Source organism: Puntigrus tetrazona, chromosome 7 (assembly GCF_018831695.1).
Source record: "Puntigrus tetrazona isolate hp1 chromosome 7, ASM1883169v1, whole genome shotgun sequence".
Taxonomy (NCBI): Eukaryota; Metazoa; Chordata; class Actinopteri; order Cypriniformes; family Cyprinidae; genus Puntigrus; species Puntigrus tetrazona.
The window spans coordinates 24,594,004-24,611,638 of NC_056705.1; positions in this window are offsets into that span (position 1 = coordinate 24,594,004).

The window sequence follows — 17,635 nt, forward strand, 5'->3', positions numbered from 1 at the left end:
TTCAAGGCATTTATGTTTGCCCACAAAACCACCACTGCCTCTGCACTGCTTTATCTAAATTCAGTACTTCAGATTTATGTGCCCTCCAGAAATCAATTTCATATACTTTTACCTTAACTGTTCCCTGCTGGTGGAATGACTAGCCCAAGTTTATGTGAGCAGCATCTTCGTCTAAACATCCAAAGACACTTCTCTTCCGTCTACACTTCTAAATCTAGCACTCTATACTGTACTTCTATTTATATATATATATATATATATATATATATATATATATATATATATATATATATATATATATATATATATATATATATATATATAAAAACTTGTTTCCTTTTATTATATGAATAAATGAATTTGACCCTCTCTGACCCTCTCTATGCTTTTTTCGATTATATCCACTATTCTGCTCTATCTTTTCTATTTTATATATACAGTATATATATATATGTGTGTGTGTGTGTATATATATATATATATATATATATATATATATATATATATATATATATATATATATATATATATATATATATATATAATTACAATAATTCAAAATATTCTTTTTAATTATTATTAAAATAATATCTTGACTCTCTAACACTAGCTATTCTATTCTATGTCTTTTCTATTTTATTTTCTTTAAAAAAATCATAAATAAATCAAAAATATATAAAAATATGTTAAGAGTTCAGATGCAAAAGCCTCTAAAAGCCACCTTTCAAAAATGAGATAATGATGCTGAGTGAATGCTCTCCACATACAGTATATGTTCAAGCTTTAAAATTTTCAAAATTCGAAATTTGCAGCCACCACAATTTCAGTCTTCAGTGTCAAAAAACATTCTGATATGCTTATTTGCTGCTCAAGAAACTCTTTTGATTATTACTTGTGCTGAAAAAGGTATGATGTTGCTTAATATTAAAACCATCACATGTTCTTTTTCAGGGTAATTTGACACATGGAAAGTTCAAAAGAACAAATTCATTAGAAATAGCAGTCTTGCGTTGCTCAGTTTTTCTTCTCTTCCATCACCCAATATGTTTATGTGCGCCATTGTACATGTAATACAAAATAACTAAGTAAACAAGTTTAAAAATAATTGACAGCAGTACCAGGAAGGGAAATACCATCCACAAATCCTGCTACAACCTTTGAGGTTTTCTTTTCTTTCCTAAATCTATACGATAAACTACAGAAGTCTTGTCATTTTGGACCTTAACTGGTTTTGAACAACAAAAAAATGGACTTATTTCAACTCAAAGCACATCTCCAAAGACTAGAAAGGCATGAAATCAGGCACTCTAAGTGTAAATGAATCCTGTGGCTATTGGTGTGCCAGGACAGAGGGTATGCATAGTATAAGTCCCCTACTGAGTCTCTGCCTCAAACCAGACATCTTCATGAGATGCTGTTTTATCTTCATGCTTTTTTCATTGACAATTTTGCTGAGATCCTACCAGTTCTGACAAGAATTTGATCCATGTATCGCATAACCCCTGTTGCGATACGTATGGCAGTGGGAATACGTGGTTATATCTACTGAAGGCTGTAGGTAGATAACTGCTGCTCTATGTACTGTACATGAAGAAGTATTAGTAATGCTAGTGAAATACAAGTACATAATGTGGAATTAATTTTAACTATCTGATATTGACACACTGTTGTATTATTGCTAAGGATAACATAATATACGTAACATTGACATTATATGTGAAACACTGAGTTGTATTGTCAGTACCACCGCCCCTATCGGCAAGATCAAAAACAAAACAAAACTTCTGCTGTATATAAATATTAACATATACATAAATAAATAAAAAAATAAATATAAACATACAGGAACATAAACATGATGAACGCATTTATAAGCACACCTGATGCATCACACAGCCCTTACCAAAATTTACCATGATTTTATCACAGTAAAACGTCCTAATTTTATTTTGTTTATTTTGATTTGAATGCTTGAGACCATTAAAATCAATCAGAAAACCGTATTAATAAAATCAGCCATGGGTAACTGGTGGTGCAATTGTATTTTTCAAATAATACCATTTAATTACAATTTACCTGTTTAGTTTCATATTTTTGTGACTTTATAGTAGGTATTTTTTTGTTTTTGTTTTTTGTGGCAGAGGGCACAACGATACCATTCTGCTTAGGGCACCCATTTGGCCAGCAGTGGCCCTGTGTGTTGTAGTTTAGGGGTATTTTGCGCTGTTATCATTATTGTTAGTAGCATTTTGCCTTTACTAAGAAGTGTCATCCACATTACATCTCTCAATTTTGCCAAGTAAAATATTTTGCCTTATTTGCAATATAAACCATCAGCTTTTGGTACAACCATCCTCAAATAACAGTCTTTCATCCCTGTGCCGGAATTGTTCTTGCAATCTGAAATCCCCATCGGAAATAAACGTTTGCACCGCATGGAGTGATATTTTGTCACATTTTTATTTTTGACATGCTTCCCCCCCCTCTTTTTTCTGATTTTATATGCAGCAGAGCGAATGCATGAGCTAAATATGACAAAAGCTCAAACATTTTGAGCTTGCTACATAATATGACAGAGAGCAAGGGAATATGTCTCGGGTCTCCCTAATGACAACAAGAGATTTGATTTCAGTTTGAAAAGATGGAAGGGAAAGCTTGCTGCACGCTCCTGCTGATTGACTTAGCGGAAATAGCAACGTAATGCCTGACTCCCTTCACCGTGCATCAGGCTTGTGCATGGTCTTCATTGTCAAAGCCCTGTCAATTATCTATTCTGCATGCTAGAGAGAAGGTACACTGCTCCCTTTGAAACTACTTTGTCCTTTTGGCGAGGATTTGTATATTCAGAGTAACTCTACAGATAATGTGAATAATTGGGAATTTAATGAGGCTTTTATGCACCACTGTGACATTTTGGCCTCCACCAATGAGAGAAACTCTGTCCCTGTGCGTGTGGATCATATACTTTAACTATGCACATGGGTTTTGACAGAAATATCAAGCAGTTAATTATTTCATGGATGGTGCTTGTACATCTGAAACAGTTGGATCTTATGAGGGCACTTTTCATATTCCAATCACTGATTGGAGGAGACTGATTGGAATATGCTCATAACAGCAGCTAAACTCCTTCTTTCCAGCCAAAGATCTGAGCATGAAAGAGTACAGCCAACGAAAATAAATATAGAAATGCACTTCTGTTCTAATTCTTATTTAAATTCTGCACTCATTAGAAAGCTACATCTAGTCACAAATTTATTATTGGCCGTAAAGCGCATGGCACAGCATTTATTCATGGCGCCATTATAAGCCTGTACAGTGTTTGTTATAGATTATACATTTATGTCAGTTGAATCATATCCTCCACTTTACTTTTACAGAGAAAGTTGACCTAGCACATTCAGCAATAGAGGTTGAATAAAGTTGCATGTTGGAGGCTATTTTTTTTGTATTGACCACACAATCAATAGAGCTTCCTATAGCGCAAAGCTATTGAGGATAATATTGCTCGATTTTTCACAGTTAGGGTGTATTAGTTCCATGAGAGCTTCTCTATTGATTCAACCCAACCAGGCTATTCAGTGTTATTTATTGTTAAGGTGTGTTATGTGTGACTCACGTAGGAGAATCTTGGTCTTGGCTTCATTCTATTAAATATTTTGTTTAATACTATACACAAGAAGGCATAACTACAGTTTGTGAACCAGTACTAGCAATGCATTTTTCTTTTATCCATTCAAATGTCCATTTCTATTCATATTTTTCTTAGACATTGTACTGCAGATGCTCAAAAGTCATTTGTGAAAAGAAGTATCATCCATTTCCTTGGTCCAGCACGTCTCTTTTTGATGTTTAATTCAATATTCATGTATCAAATGAAAAATTCCATTAATGTGTATTTGTGTTGGAGATGAACTCCTCTCTGTTGTTAAAGTGCCAATATTAAAACATTAGCTGTGATGAATAGCAAAAAGGCAAGGCTGCAGCACAGTACTAGACATGCAGAGATGTGTGGTAAATGATGGCCTATTATGTGTGCATGTATCACTCACCCAGAGCTTGGATGCTATGACCTAGCCTGTCTCTAAGTGCTATAATGAACTGGGCAAGCATTGATGAACAATGTGCGATGCCTGGGGGGCAGAAACTACGGGAAACGCTGAAGCAACGCGCATTATCGTCCATCCCGCTTTCCATTAGTGGTGTGCAATGCACCTACAATACGCCCCATGGGAAAGACGGGAATGTTACATTTGAAAGATTGCAGGGTCATGTGATATTTAGCAGGTAGGACTTCCCGTTGAGCGCTGGAAAGAGAAAGAGAAAAAAAAAAAACGATGGCTCTTGAATGCATTACTGCGTTTTAATGGAGTAAACTAGATACCTTTTAATCTTTTTTATGTATTTGCAGTACTTTTGGATTATTAAGTTTCCCCAAGCTCTGGATTTTACTGTTCATCTGTTAAAGCCACTGTCTAGTGATTAAGATTCAAACAACTATGCTTTGTGTTAAATTCAATGTTAAATGTCAAGTTTTTTAAGTGAAATCAAGCACGCTTACCATTCTTTCCTAACTTAAGATCCTTTGCCAAGGAGATTTAGTGAAACATGAGGGCTTTGGCGCATAGATTAGAGCAGTGTGTGTCAGACGGTACATGCTGAGCTGTTACATTTCAAACAGGTGCTGTCATATTCTCAACAGAGGAATAACATAAAGGAGAGAGTCATTCAGGGCACCTACCTGACTCTTCTACTGCTGACAAACTGAGGACCCTTCATTTGACAAGGAATGGCCACATCCAAAGCACATTATATTTGTGTTCATGTCAATATTTTTTTCTCTAGCTATTTTTAGATGCATGAGTGATTTGAGCAAATTTTTGATTATCAGATGTTATACAGCCAGAGAGGCAAAGTTCAAATAACAAACAATAAACAAACACACCTGATGTCATAGATCCTATTATCCTAAAATGGGTTCAAAGCAAAATAGCAAAATTCACAGGCAGTGATCTTGTTAGCTAATGACATCCATTACTTTGATATACATTTACCAATAATATACCAATAATAATTAGTAGTAGTAGTAGTAGTAGTACAACATTTAACACAAAACAAAAATGCACATGTTTGCCATATGTTTGTGCTGTCCATTAAATCATTCTTATTTTAACAGACTGTTGCTGTCTTGACTTATTTTCCTTATTTTTAAGGAGTCCATCTGTCTCTTTGTCCAACAAAATACGCCCAACCACACACACACACACACACACTGTGGAGAGGGAGACTGAGAGAGAGAGAGAGAGAGAGAGGAATAGAACAGAGTGCCGACCATCCCAGCTGTGTCTCTCCTTTCATAAATATCACACGCTCTGTGCTCAGTATGGGTAATTACAAGTTTGTTTAGCATTAGCATAATAAACATGCATGTGCGAAAGTTAACAAATGTGACATGATTACTAATCCACTTTGAAAAATCACTGCATTTAATTAGACTCTAAATGGGCAGTAAGGGTGGCCCTGGAAGCCAGAGAAAAATCTGACCGATGATGAACTTCTTTATAGCCACAGCAGTTCAAGTAAACCATCAGGACCGGGCCTGACCTATAGCATCCCTAGAGAAGAATCCTCAGCTAATTCCACACTCGACGACTGCAAAACTTCCCCTCGCTCCCCCGAGATAACTTACGACAGAATGATGTCATCACATGCTTGGTGGAACGAACAGTCTCGGTTCACCCAAGCACATCCTTGCATCTGCTGGAGACAGAATTATGCATGATGGTGCCTTATTTTCATAATGAACGGGTTAATTACACTTGTGTGACGGCCCAGTGGCCTTGTCGTGAGTGTTGGGACACAGCTGTAGGTCTGCTAGCTAAATCATGCACTAAATATGTCTCCTAGAATTAGACCCAATGGGGCAGGCCGAGTTTTTCACAGGCCAGGCGTCGAAGCCGTAGCCACAGACAGACGCGCTGGACAGAACTGACAGCGTTCAATGAGGCGTGGAGGATGCAGGAATTCCAGCACAGCTGTCTGTGAATTTTCCGAGGCTCATTGGAGGATCATGATGAAAGAGGTGATGGCGATTGCACAACCGCTTACCCCGATTCCTTCTTCTAGACACCTTGGTAAACACACTGGCTAAAATCCTGGACTCTCACAGCCACTCTTCGCCATTTCATGTCTGATTTGGATCCAGTTCATATTCCACAAGTGCACAACATTTCTGTGCCGAGACTGTTTGTTTTGTTGCCCTGCCCACTGAAGCACGCTTTATTAGTATTGAATTTAGTCACTAGTTTTAGTGGCACCGCACCATCATGTAATTCCTTTTTAGTATTTGCCCTGGAGTATTATACACTTGCATAATTTATTCTGCTTAGCCTTAATTAGTGGTAATACTATTTCGTTCTTTTCCATCAGCTTGGATGTAAGAAACTCTTACTGAGGGAGTGTAGAAATTAAGTCCATTTTTCACTACAATTAGTGTTCAAACCTCGAGAGAGGGGGACCAAAAGCTCTCTCAGATTTTTTGCTTTAATTTTCATTATCTTGGCCACATGTGAATTGTCAAGAGGCCAGCGTGGGCACAAACTGCTTGTTGATGACATGCTAATCAGGGATGAAGGCGCTTCTAGGTATAACCTACTTCAGTGGCAAATGAATATGCTAACCCACTTACAACATAATGAGGAACATAACATTTAACTGTGCTGTTTACAGCCAAGGCATGAAACACGGGGAGGCCCTTCACTCTTTTAATTCAGACTTACAAAGTGTGACGGAGTCTAGATCTGCCCTCCCGTGATGTGATTAACACATCCACACTTGGTGGAATGACTTCCATTTCTCAGCTTTTTCGAGGATCGGATATTGACATTTTTGAATCTTGGCTGGCCTCTCGCGCTCGCACAGTTCAGCAAATGCTGCACCATGTGTCAAATTTATTCATGCCATTGGCCATCAGTTCAAAATGATCACCCTCTGAAGGAACGATAACACAACAATGCGACACTGAATTATTTGCTTAAAGTCTCACTTGATGTATAATTTAAACTGATGTCAGTGTTCAGTCTCATGTTTTTTAAAGAAAGGCAGAGAAAGAAATATTTGTTTGCAATAGGGTTCTATTTTTAAAAAAAAACAACAAAAAAAAACTGAGGGGATATTTGAGAGATGGTGTAGAAATACAGTGCCAATAATTTTATAAAATCAACTGTAAAAATACAGAAAAGAGTTGGTTACATGATAATTACTTTTTTTTAACCATTAGGCCCCATGAGGTACTAAGACAGGCTGTCAAATATTTCGAACGCAGTTTAGTCATCTGTCCAGACATATTTATATTATCTTCATTCCATCCTAGTCCAGGAAAAGTTGGTGCATGTGATGCTAGAAAAAATTGAATTTATGATGAAAAATATTCTGAAAATCCTTTTGGTTCAGTCTCATGAAAGAGCAGCAACAGCGTTTTGTACTGACTGTTGCGAAATAGCTAGCAAAACTGTTGATATGCCATTTATAGACATTACAACATAAGTGTATAACGTAATAGTAATGCAATTACTTAGCTTACTGTATAATGTGGTGGTAGAAAAACCTCAAAAATAAAAGCAATGGGAAATGCATCTCATCAGAAAAATGAATGACCAGAGTGGGGGGTATCAAAAAAAATCTGGAAAATCACATGATTCATTTTGCTTCATCACTCTCATCAAAATAAAATTCCTTACAAAAATATATACAAAAAATATATAATTATGTACCATTATAAAAAAAATGTAAACACAATTCCTTATACAGCAAACATGTAAAAGCCAAAAATAAGATAAAGTAACATAAAATGAAATAACCTATATTTAAACATGGCCCAAAAAAAAGTCAGATACAATTAGCATTACTTTTCCCTGTTACAATATTTTAGCATAATATTTTAGCTAATGAACTACTGTGATTTAGAACATAATCCACCTTTATAAAACTCACACACTTCATTTGTTAAAGCAGTATTAAGCTATAAAAAAATGATGGCAATTGCTATTGCACAGTGTGTGTGAATACTGAGCCTCGCAAACCAGCCCCTCTGAGTCGCTGGGATTCTGTTTAGCACTGTTGTAAGCTCTTCCTTTTGACAGTATGTGAGTGTCTTTGGAAGGTTTCTGTCACACCCCTCTTTATTATCCAGCTTTACAAGTGCCCTATTATAAAAAGGAGGCAGCAACAGGCTGTGTGGAACAAGGGGATTGAGGGTAAATGAAGATAAATGGCTCTTCACTTGTCATCATTCAGTCGGCTGCCCCCTTTGCCTTGTGTCACGGTACAGGCTTGATTCTGCCGGACAGTGTTGTGCATGGCACGTACATTCACACTTCTATTTCTGGCCAGGCCAGGTGTCTCACTCTCCTCTGAGGTCAGAGGAGGGTACATTTTTAGGAAACAATCTGACAGGTAAGAAACATCAATTTAGCCGTTTCCACAGCCAGACCTGATTAAGTCAACATACCATTTTATGGTTTAAAATCAAGTGGACAGCATCATTTAGAATTATTTTGAATGATATACCTAATTCTTCATCTTTTAATTTCAAAGTAAAAAAAAAAAAATCTGAATTCTGAATTCATTACTTGGAAAAGCACTTAAAAATAAAAGTGTTTAAAAAGGTTTTTCACAGCGATGCCACATAAGAACAATTTTTAGTTTCTTTTGTGAAACAGAAATGTTCTGTATGGTTTTCTGTATTTAGAAACAAAAAAGTTCTTCTATTGTGAAACGCATTTATTTTTAAGAGTGTATTTATAAAGACAACACATTCTGCTGTATTTAAATAGATTGCAATAATAATAAATAACAGAATCGATAATTTGCTCACCTTCGTGTTATTCCAAGTTTGTATGAATAAAATAAGATATTAAAAATAAAAAAAAAAAACATTTGGTTGGAAAAACACAGGAGCCCACTGTTTTTTAACTGGACAATGGACAAAAAACGACATCTTTTAGAGTACCTTTCTTTGTATGTAGCAGAAGAAAAAGATTTGTGTAGGCTTGGAATGACATGAGGGGTGACTAAATTATGACAGAATTTTTATTTTTGTACAAAAAAACCTTTTTAACGTACATATAGGACTTTGCCGTTATTTCGCTTCGCTATATTCTCTGCTCGATTTAATCAAAATGATTTCTTCATTGCATCATGCTGGGTAAATTGGTCATAAATTTATGCAGAAATCCAGGTTCTTCGGCAACTGTATACTCTTTGTATACTCTTGAATGTTCTTGAAAAAAAAAGCACTTCAACTAATCACATAACTTTTTCCAACACTTAAATGTAACTCTCTACGTGAATAAATTCTTAGTTCAGTGAGAAGCGCCTGCACTGCACCATGGTACATATTGTAGCTCGCTACTCACTCAGAAGAAGAGTTCTTTATTGGGCTGACAGGTCTCTTGAATAGTGGGAGGAACACAGTGAGATGAGATCACAGAGCCAACACAGAAATGCTTCTTTGCGGTGCTCTAAAGGGGCAAATTTTCCATAATCTTCTCTTCCTCCTCCCACTTCCTCTCTCCTCCCATCTCCTGTGCTTTTCAAAGTGTCCAAAGTTTTTTTTTTGTTGTTTTTTTTTTTTTTTTGTCATGCCAAAAAATGACAGTGACAAAGACACCTTTGTGTCTAAGAGGGAAATGGATGAAAGGAATGGAAGAGAGGAAATAAAAATAACTAAATGAAGGCTGAAAGATGCCTCAGAGAGACATCAAGGTGGAAGGCAGAGGCAGGTGGTATGATCTACCTAGTAAACAACCATTCTTACCATGAGCCTCTGTCAGCATAAGCCTTTGATGTGGAGAAGCAGAAAGAGCTACAACTTTGCAATATGTTCTTATAGTCACATTCGTGCTCTGTAAAACTAGGGGAAGAATCTATTTCAGGCTTTGGAACATTAAAAAAAATGTGTTTGTATATCACTTTTATTTCTCTCAGAGTGTGATCAAGGTAGCCAGTTTTCATTTGCACAGAGAGAAGACCCACAATCCTGTGAGAGGAAGGTGTGAACTGATAAAATGGTGTTGCATGAACCTGTGGGGAAAATAGATGTTTCGTTATGAAGATGTGCGGGTTGTTTTGGCATACAATTTGATATTCGCAAACTGTCACGTGAATGTACTACCATATTAGACTCGTCTGTTGCACAAGTTTAAATACTGCAAAGGTAAAAAAACAGATCCAAATTTGAAAGCTTGACCTGAATGTAATTGTTATACTATTGCTCAGGGGCCTCTTTTATATAAGGTTGCACAGAAACCGTCCTAAATTTGATTTTACAAACATTTTTCCAATATGCATACATGTGATTCATATAATTAACGGACACGCAGAAAACGCACATGCACCTCACCTTCAAACATAAAATCTATGAATCGCAAATGATCTTGAACTTGCGCGCAAATTAATGGTTTCAGCTCTCAGCCTTGCAAACGACTCCTAATTAATGTTATTAACATGTAACAGATCGCAGTCATCCAAATTATTAAATTTAGAACAGTGAGCTGCAAAAACAGCTTATATTTCCAAAAATCTGCAGTGCTCTGACAAGAAAAAGTGTGTACATCTGCTCAGACCCTGACGTGACCCTAAGAACTTTTCCGCGTCAAATACATGTTTTTACCAATATGAAAGTTGCCATGGATTTAAGTGTATGCACACTCTAAGATCAAATCTGAGTGTATGTGCACTTTATAAATGAGGCACCAGGAATATGGTTTTTCTAAATGCAGAATCATTTAGAGACAGAGAGAAAAAAAAATGCTACTGTATATTCTGGAGCACTGGTATGGTCAGCCCATAAAAACATCTGCGGTGTGTATCGCACCATAGCCTACATGTTAAACATCTTAAATGTGAATGTCACAGAAGGTCATTCGTAGCTTATGCTATTCAACCGTTCCCTGAGAGGGGAAAAAAAATCCAGCAGCTTGCATTCAGTGTCTCAGTGAAATCGGCTGATTGGAGGACAAACAATCTGACTCAAGTGCCAGGTGGAAATGAGAGGATTGGCCCTTTGTGAAACTTCCATCAGTTGCTTGACTCGGGTCATTTGAACATGCTCCACTATTGTGCTTGATTGCAATTGATGTAGAGACATGATGAACAAGTTGAGGTATTAACTAGAACATCAGAACAAATGTAAAAACAATCATTAAAATAAAATAAATAGCAGCACGGGTCAGTCATTGTAATATGTAACTCTATGTAGGCATCTGACGTGTTTTAGTTTTCTAATCAGTTCCTAATACAAATGACCTCACTTTATTTAGCTAGTAAAAACCACAATTAAAAAAGGCTGTAAAATATACTTGGCACATTCATTGTCCTGAAATCATAGGTTTTTCGAAATGGGTTTTTAGTTAAATGCCTGGAAAAATAAACTACATTTAAAGATACTGGATGCCTGTTTTACACAATTTGTCATGCTTCATTGGAGTCTTCGTGAAATGGCTGTAACATGCTTTGGCTCAAATTCCTCAGTGGTCATGTAAAACAATATAGTTTTGAACATGTGGCTAAACAGAGATTTTAAGGGACATTAAACACCATGGCATCAAATGAGTAGAACACTTCTTGTATTTATTCACGTGTTATTCACGTGAAAAGTTAATGTTTAAAACTTGTACTTAAAAAAGATGAATAAAGATTGAAAGATTTGTCATGCAAACATGGTGTAGTTTTTAAAGATTATCTCGGTGAAAAAAACACGTAACAATGATAAACGTTCGTTGGTCACAGAGCTTATTTTCTGCAATAATCTAAAATTCAATAGTAAAAGTATAAAGTGCTACATTCCTGCAGCACTCTATTAAAGCTGGCACAATATCACATTGTTAATTTGTACATTACCTTAAAACATTCATGTCAGCCATATTTGATCAGTGGTACATTATGATAAAAGATGATGTATCTCAGTGATTTGAAGTTTGATGGTAAGATTCAAAGCTCCCAAGTGCTTTCTTTTTATTCTGCATTTGAACGTGAATCAGATCTTCTCTTGACGGCTCATTGCTTCTAAAGGCAATCTCTCCCTGAGCTCATGGGGAGAAAGTATTGTATTCCTGTTCATGAATATGCAGCAATTTTTAAAATCTCCTAAAATTCTCCTACAGAGAGGTAAAAATAGATGTAGGTCAGGTTTCAATACTGCATATCAACCACAGTGTTCCATAAAACAATAAAATGTGTTATCTCAAAATGATCTGAAGAGAATATGTATAATTGATTGGATCTCTTTATCCTTACTTGAGGGGGAAAAAGGCACCATAAATATATTTATCCATAAGCTCACTTGTTGATTCTGACCCTGTTGTCGGTCCACTGCTAAGCTTTTTCATCTACAAATAAAATCCCCTTGATCACTAAAAACCCTTTGCAACGTGAGGTGAAACCGACATACCTACGGTCAAATGTATGATTAAAGACACAAAGACTCATAACTAAGGTTCTTTGATTCAGTACTGATACTTTTTGCCTCACTGAGAAATATCTGTAATAGCGTTTGATCTCAAATAAAGCTGTGAGAGTATAGCCATAATTCGGATCTTTCCTGGAAACAAACATTCTTTTCAGCTTTGTTTGATTTTCCCTTCCAATATATCAAAGCCTTTATCCACTGCATCTCTTTCAGAAATCAAAGTGATGCTGTGATTTTCATGCCAGAAAGGAAATATTCAGTCCTTCAATAGATGACCTTTTAATAATAAGAGAGAGAGAAACTATTAGATTAGATTTTGTGCCGTACTATTATGATTCATTATTAATGAATATTATTATTCTGAGCAAGTCTGCAATTGTGAATTCAAATTATTCTTTTATATTCTTTGTTTACGATTGTTATTTCTATATATTTTTAATTATGCATTACGGGGCTGCAAACATAGCAGAATTATTAATGCTGCCTTTGCCAGATTTATCAAAACCTTCCCCAAAAAATTACAATACCTGAAATTTCACGGCCAAGTCAGCATTCCTAACAGTGTCATTGTTCCTTGACTTTCACAACCCAGAGAGCTGAGGCTGCAAATATGCCACCTTTCTCTTCCCTCGTTAATATTTCCACTAGTGCGGTTTGTTGAGTAAAACCTTGTCTGAGATTGACACATAGGGCTGCTGAAATTGACACTGAGAGATCACCTCCCCACCAGCTCTGAGGTGACAGGTCATAAATCCCTACAGAAATCCACCGAGGGGGGGGAAACACCGACCTGAAGGAGATTTCTCCTCATGCATAGAGAGCTACTTCCCGCCATCTCTGCCACTCCCAGCCCCCTAGGGACCAGCTGCCCACCACGCTGCATGCAAAGCAGCCCCACTGTCGATTGGGTGTGGGCAACACAACTTTCGTGCGTGTTTTGAAAAGAGGCATGAGAGGGGAGGGGATGTCTCCAGAAATTGTAGCCTGTTCCCTATTATTCGGATGATTCTGAATGCCAATTACCCAGAGTTCTGTGGGGAATGGTCTGTCAGTCTGGATGGGTCTGCCATGTGAAGGAGAGAAGCAGACGCTGTGACTGCTGACAGTTCAGCATGGTGAAAAGACACAATTTTGTAAACACACATCAGGCACGGAGACAGTAAAGCTCACACATCCTTCCCTGCAAAGCCTTGGCAGTGTCAGCCATCATTCAGCCTATAAAGCATAACACCTAGACAGCAAAGTGGCTACTTAAAAGTTTCATTTATTCACCAAAACCTGTGAAAGGGAGGTGATTAAAAGTAGGAGCTCCGGCAAAGATTGAAGCCATTCTCTGAAGTTTGTCTCTAGGGGCCTGTTTACACCTGGTATTAAGATAGCACCAATTTTGTCAATCCGATCACAAGTGATAACAATAAAACTGATGTCCACAGGGATTAAAACATTGTGAACTTCAAATTCAACCAACTGCCCATTGACTGACAAATGAGCATTATGGGATGTGTTTTGAGAAAGCGCAAAAATTCTCCTACAGAGAGGTACAAATAGATATAGACTTTACTTTGTTGTACCTTCAGTACATTCACAATTATGATCAAAATCATTCACTTCTTTTCCTGCTCACTTGTAAACAATGTAATGGTTTTAGCAATGTCTGCTATGCTTTGCACTCCCTCAAAATTGATGCGTGTGAATAAATAGTTTAGAGTTTAGAGGAAATCTGAACACATAAAATACATGTTAAGACCACACGTATTGTGTCTGACAGCTTGTAATCACTGTAAACATAATATCGGGTCTAAACAGGGTGTAGAACCCAAATGGATCTGCTGTAATGATTTGATGGCTCATTATGTCTGGGGCAAAATATCATGCATCAATAATCAAGTAGAGTAAGCCTGCTTGTCTAATTTACTTTATACAAACAGGCCTATACTGGTCTTCAAGAGATGGGTTTGTCAAATTCTCGCCTGAATGTTCATCCACTCAGAACCATTATCCAGGCTGTCTGGTCTTGCTTTTTTTTGTCCACTTCTTTTTCCTTTCCCTCTCCCTGTAAATCAAATGTCATTTCATATCAGGAATTCTGACGAGTAGATGGGGTCGAGATTTGTCTCTATATTGCCACCCAGCTTTCCCAGCTTTGATGTAATCGTTAAAAAAGATATGAGGGGAATGTAGAAGTACCTGTGTTTGTCAGACACTGTTTTCTCATCAGATGTGCGCACAGTGATAAGAATCAGAGCAATGCCCATGGGTTGAGTCACATTCTGCATGACAATCCGCAAACATGTGTGCTTGCCAGAGGCCGGACGTACTTTCTGCATGGTGGGACTGACAAATTTAGCCACTGTAGTCGTATTGTCAGTCTATATGTTTAAAGGGATTGTTCACTGTCATCATTTATTACTCTTATGCCACTCCGAACCTTTTTTTCTTCAAATGAAAAAGAATGTTTTCTTTCATACAAAGAAAGTTACTGAGCTCCAACGTTTCGTGGTGCCCAACTTTGACTGGGAACTGGATCAATTAGCTTTCCAGAAATTGTGGATGAGTCAGTGTTAGGCACAGCTGTTTAGTTCACGGAGATGTATAGCAGTCTATGCTGTTGTGGTTTGGGACTCTCTGACTCTTTCAGTTAGGTAGAATCATGGTGTCTATCTTTGAGGTCACAGCTGTCATATGAGGTCTCATAGCTTGTGATGACTTGTAGCCTGTAATCTCTTTTTGACATTTACAGGCAAGCTCCTAAGGGTAGATGTAATATTAAAGCAAATCTACGTTAAAAAAGATGATTTCAGCGTCCACGTCTGAATGACAGTCAGTCGGGTAAAAACAGATTAAAAAGAAAGTTACTGTGCTTCAAAAAAAGCCCCTTTAACAATGAGAGTTTAATGGAGTCTGCCAATTAACACTTGAGCTTTTAATCAGTTTACTGACTCATTAATGGTTCACACCTTTGTTAATTTAACATTTATAACCTCCTTATGCTTTGTAATTGACTTTCAAAATGTGAAACGACAACTGTGTTATATTACTCTCATTAAGCACAGCTGTTTGAATAATCCTCTGTTCTAAGACAGTTCTAATTAATGACACAAAGTCAATTTATTTAATATGACTGATCATTTTTAGTTATGATGAAAACTTCTGTGATCTTTGGGAAAATAATCTGCCACTTTTTGGAGAGCCATGAATCAAGCTGCCTTCAAAAATGAAACATGAGATATTGTAGTTGCTGGCATTTAAGAGCAAGGTCCAATCTCGCCTTTGTGAAGATTCCTGACATTAGGTGGCGGTGACAGGGAGAGTGTTTTACCTTGTCTAGCAAAATAAAACCTGATTTGTTAGTGTTCTCCATATAGATGGGAGAAACTGTTTACTGCGTGTTTAGATGTCACATAGACAGCGTGTGTCTGTGGTCAAAGTGGATGTACAGATACAGACTAGTGGGCTTTTTTGTATTCATTTAAACACATCCTTGACTGTGAATGTCAACATGGTGCTGTCATTTAGAGAAAAGTTAAATAATGAGGAAAAATTGGACATTTTATCTTTAAAACCTGGGCTGAAACTAAAGAAGGATTTTTTTTTTCACTAAGCTCTGCAAACATCAGTGTGCAGAATTCTGTTGAGAAATCCTGAAAGGAAGAATAAACGCAGGACAAATGTAGGTGTATGTCAGAGACCTTGTGCATTTGTTCTCAATCTTCTCTTTACACAAGCTATTGTTGCAGAATTCGTGCGCTGGAGTTTTAAACATTGGAATGCCACGCCAGGGTACAGCAATCGTCCCCAGCCTCATCAAATGTGACTGGGGGCTTTTTTTGGCTGTGGTGCAAAGCTGCTTTGAATCATCTGTCAATGCCCTCCCCTGGATAAATGTCATATGTGGAATATCGCAGGTGGCAGCTGGGCTGCTCCAATGCGGGGGCAGGCAGCCAGGAAACAGCCGAAAGCGTCCCACGTTCACCACGGCATGCAGCCATTTTCTCTTATTTATTTACTCTCAATGCAGGACCTCAGACCACACACATCAGCCAAGACCAAAGGGGTCTCCAAACCATTTCTCAAATTTAATCAAAAACACACAGGGGTTCCCTTTCCTGTGGCAACTCCTGCCCGGTCAGTGTGTGACGGTCTACAGAGTTTCATTTGTGCCGCATGTTGCACAAACCGTTTTTCCGTATAGCAGACAGAAAGAAAACTTTTTTGGTTCATTTAAATATATCCAAATATCCTGCTGCGAATGTGGGATGGAGCACCAGGCAGGTTTTCTTGCAAAAAAATAAATAAAATCCCGTCTAACGCCCTCAGAGCTGTCCTGTAGAAAATACAATATTCCATTGCCTACACTTTTGTTGTATTAGAAGATCAATATCTCACAGGTTTTTCTCACAGGTAAAAATCTCTCACTCTTTTGCTTGTGTATTTCACGACACAGCAATTATTAATTCACAAAATGAAGTGCAATGGTTGCATAACAATATCATCAAGCACATTTATCAAGAAAGTGAGGGTTATTTTGGGTATTATTATTTTATTTATTAAATTTTTTTAACAGTATCTTTCTGTTACCTGTCTATGTTCATTCGCATTTACATTTATTTATGTCAAGAAATGCTCTGATCATGAAATTCTGATTTCTATTCTATTCTTTATTTATTTAAAATTCTATTTAAATACATACATAACCCTTCTACAGTTGTTTCATTCATTTCATTTTATTCAAATAATCTGATAACCTCAGGATGATTTAAAAATAAAACAGCCACTGTTCCAGACTTTATTATTTGTTAGAGCATTGTTAGAGCGTTTCCATTCCTCAGCTACACTATAGTGAAGTGGAGTGAAGGGGAAAAACTGCCTTTCCAGCTCAGTAAAGTTTGAATAATTGGAGCTGAGAATGAAGATTGACAGGAGATGCAAGTCTGGCATTAATATGGAATGAATGTGACAGATTGTTTATTAAGGACTTGTCATTGTTTACTACTGAGGGCAGCTTTGCCTTGACTTTGAGCGCTGTTAGAGACAGAGTTCAGAGCAGGTTCAGACAGCAACCCTCCAGCTTTCCGCATGTTTATCACTTAAGCCCTCTAGCTAAATCCTTACTCTAAACTGTCCATCCTCATAGAAGCCGTCCACTGTGAAAGATGTAATCACGTC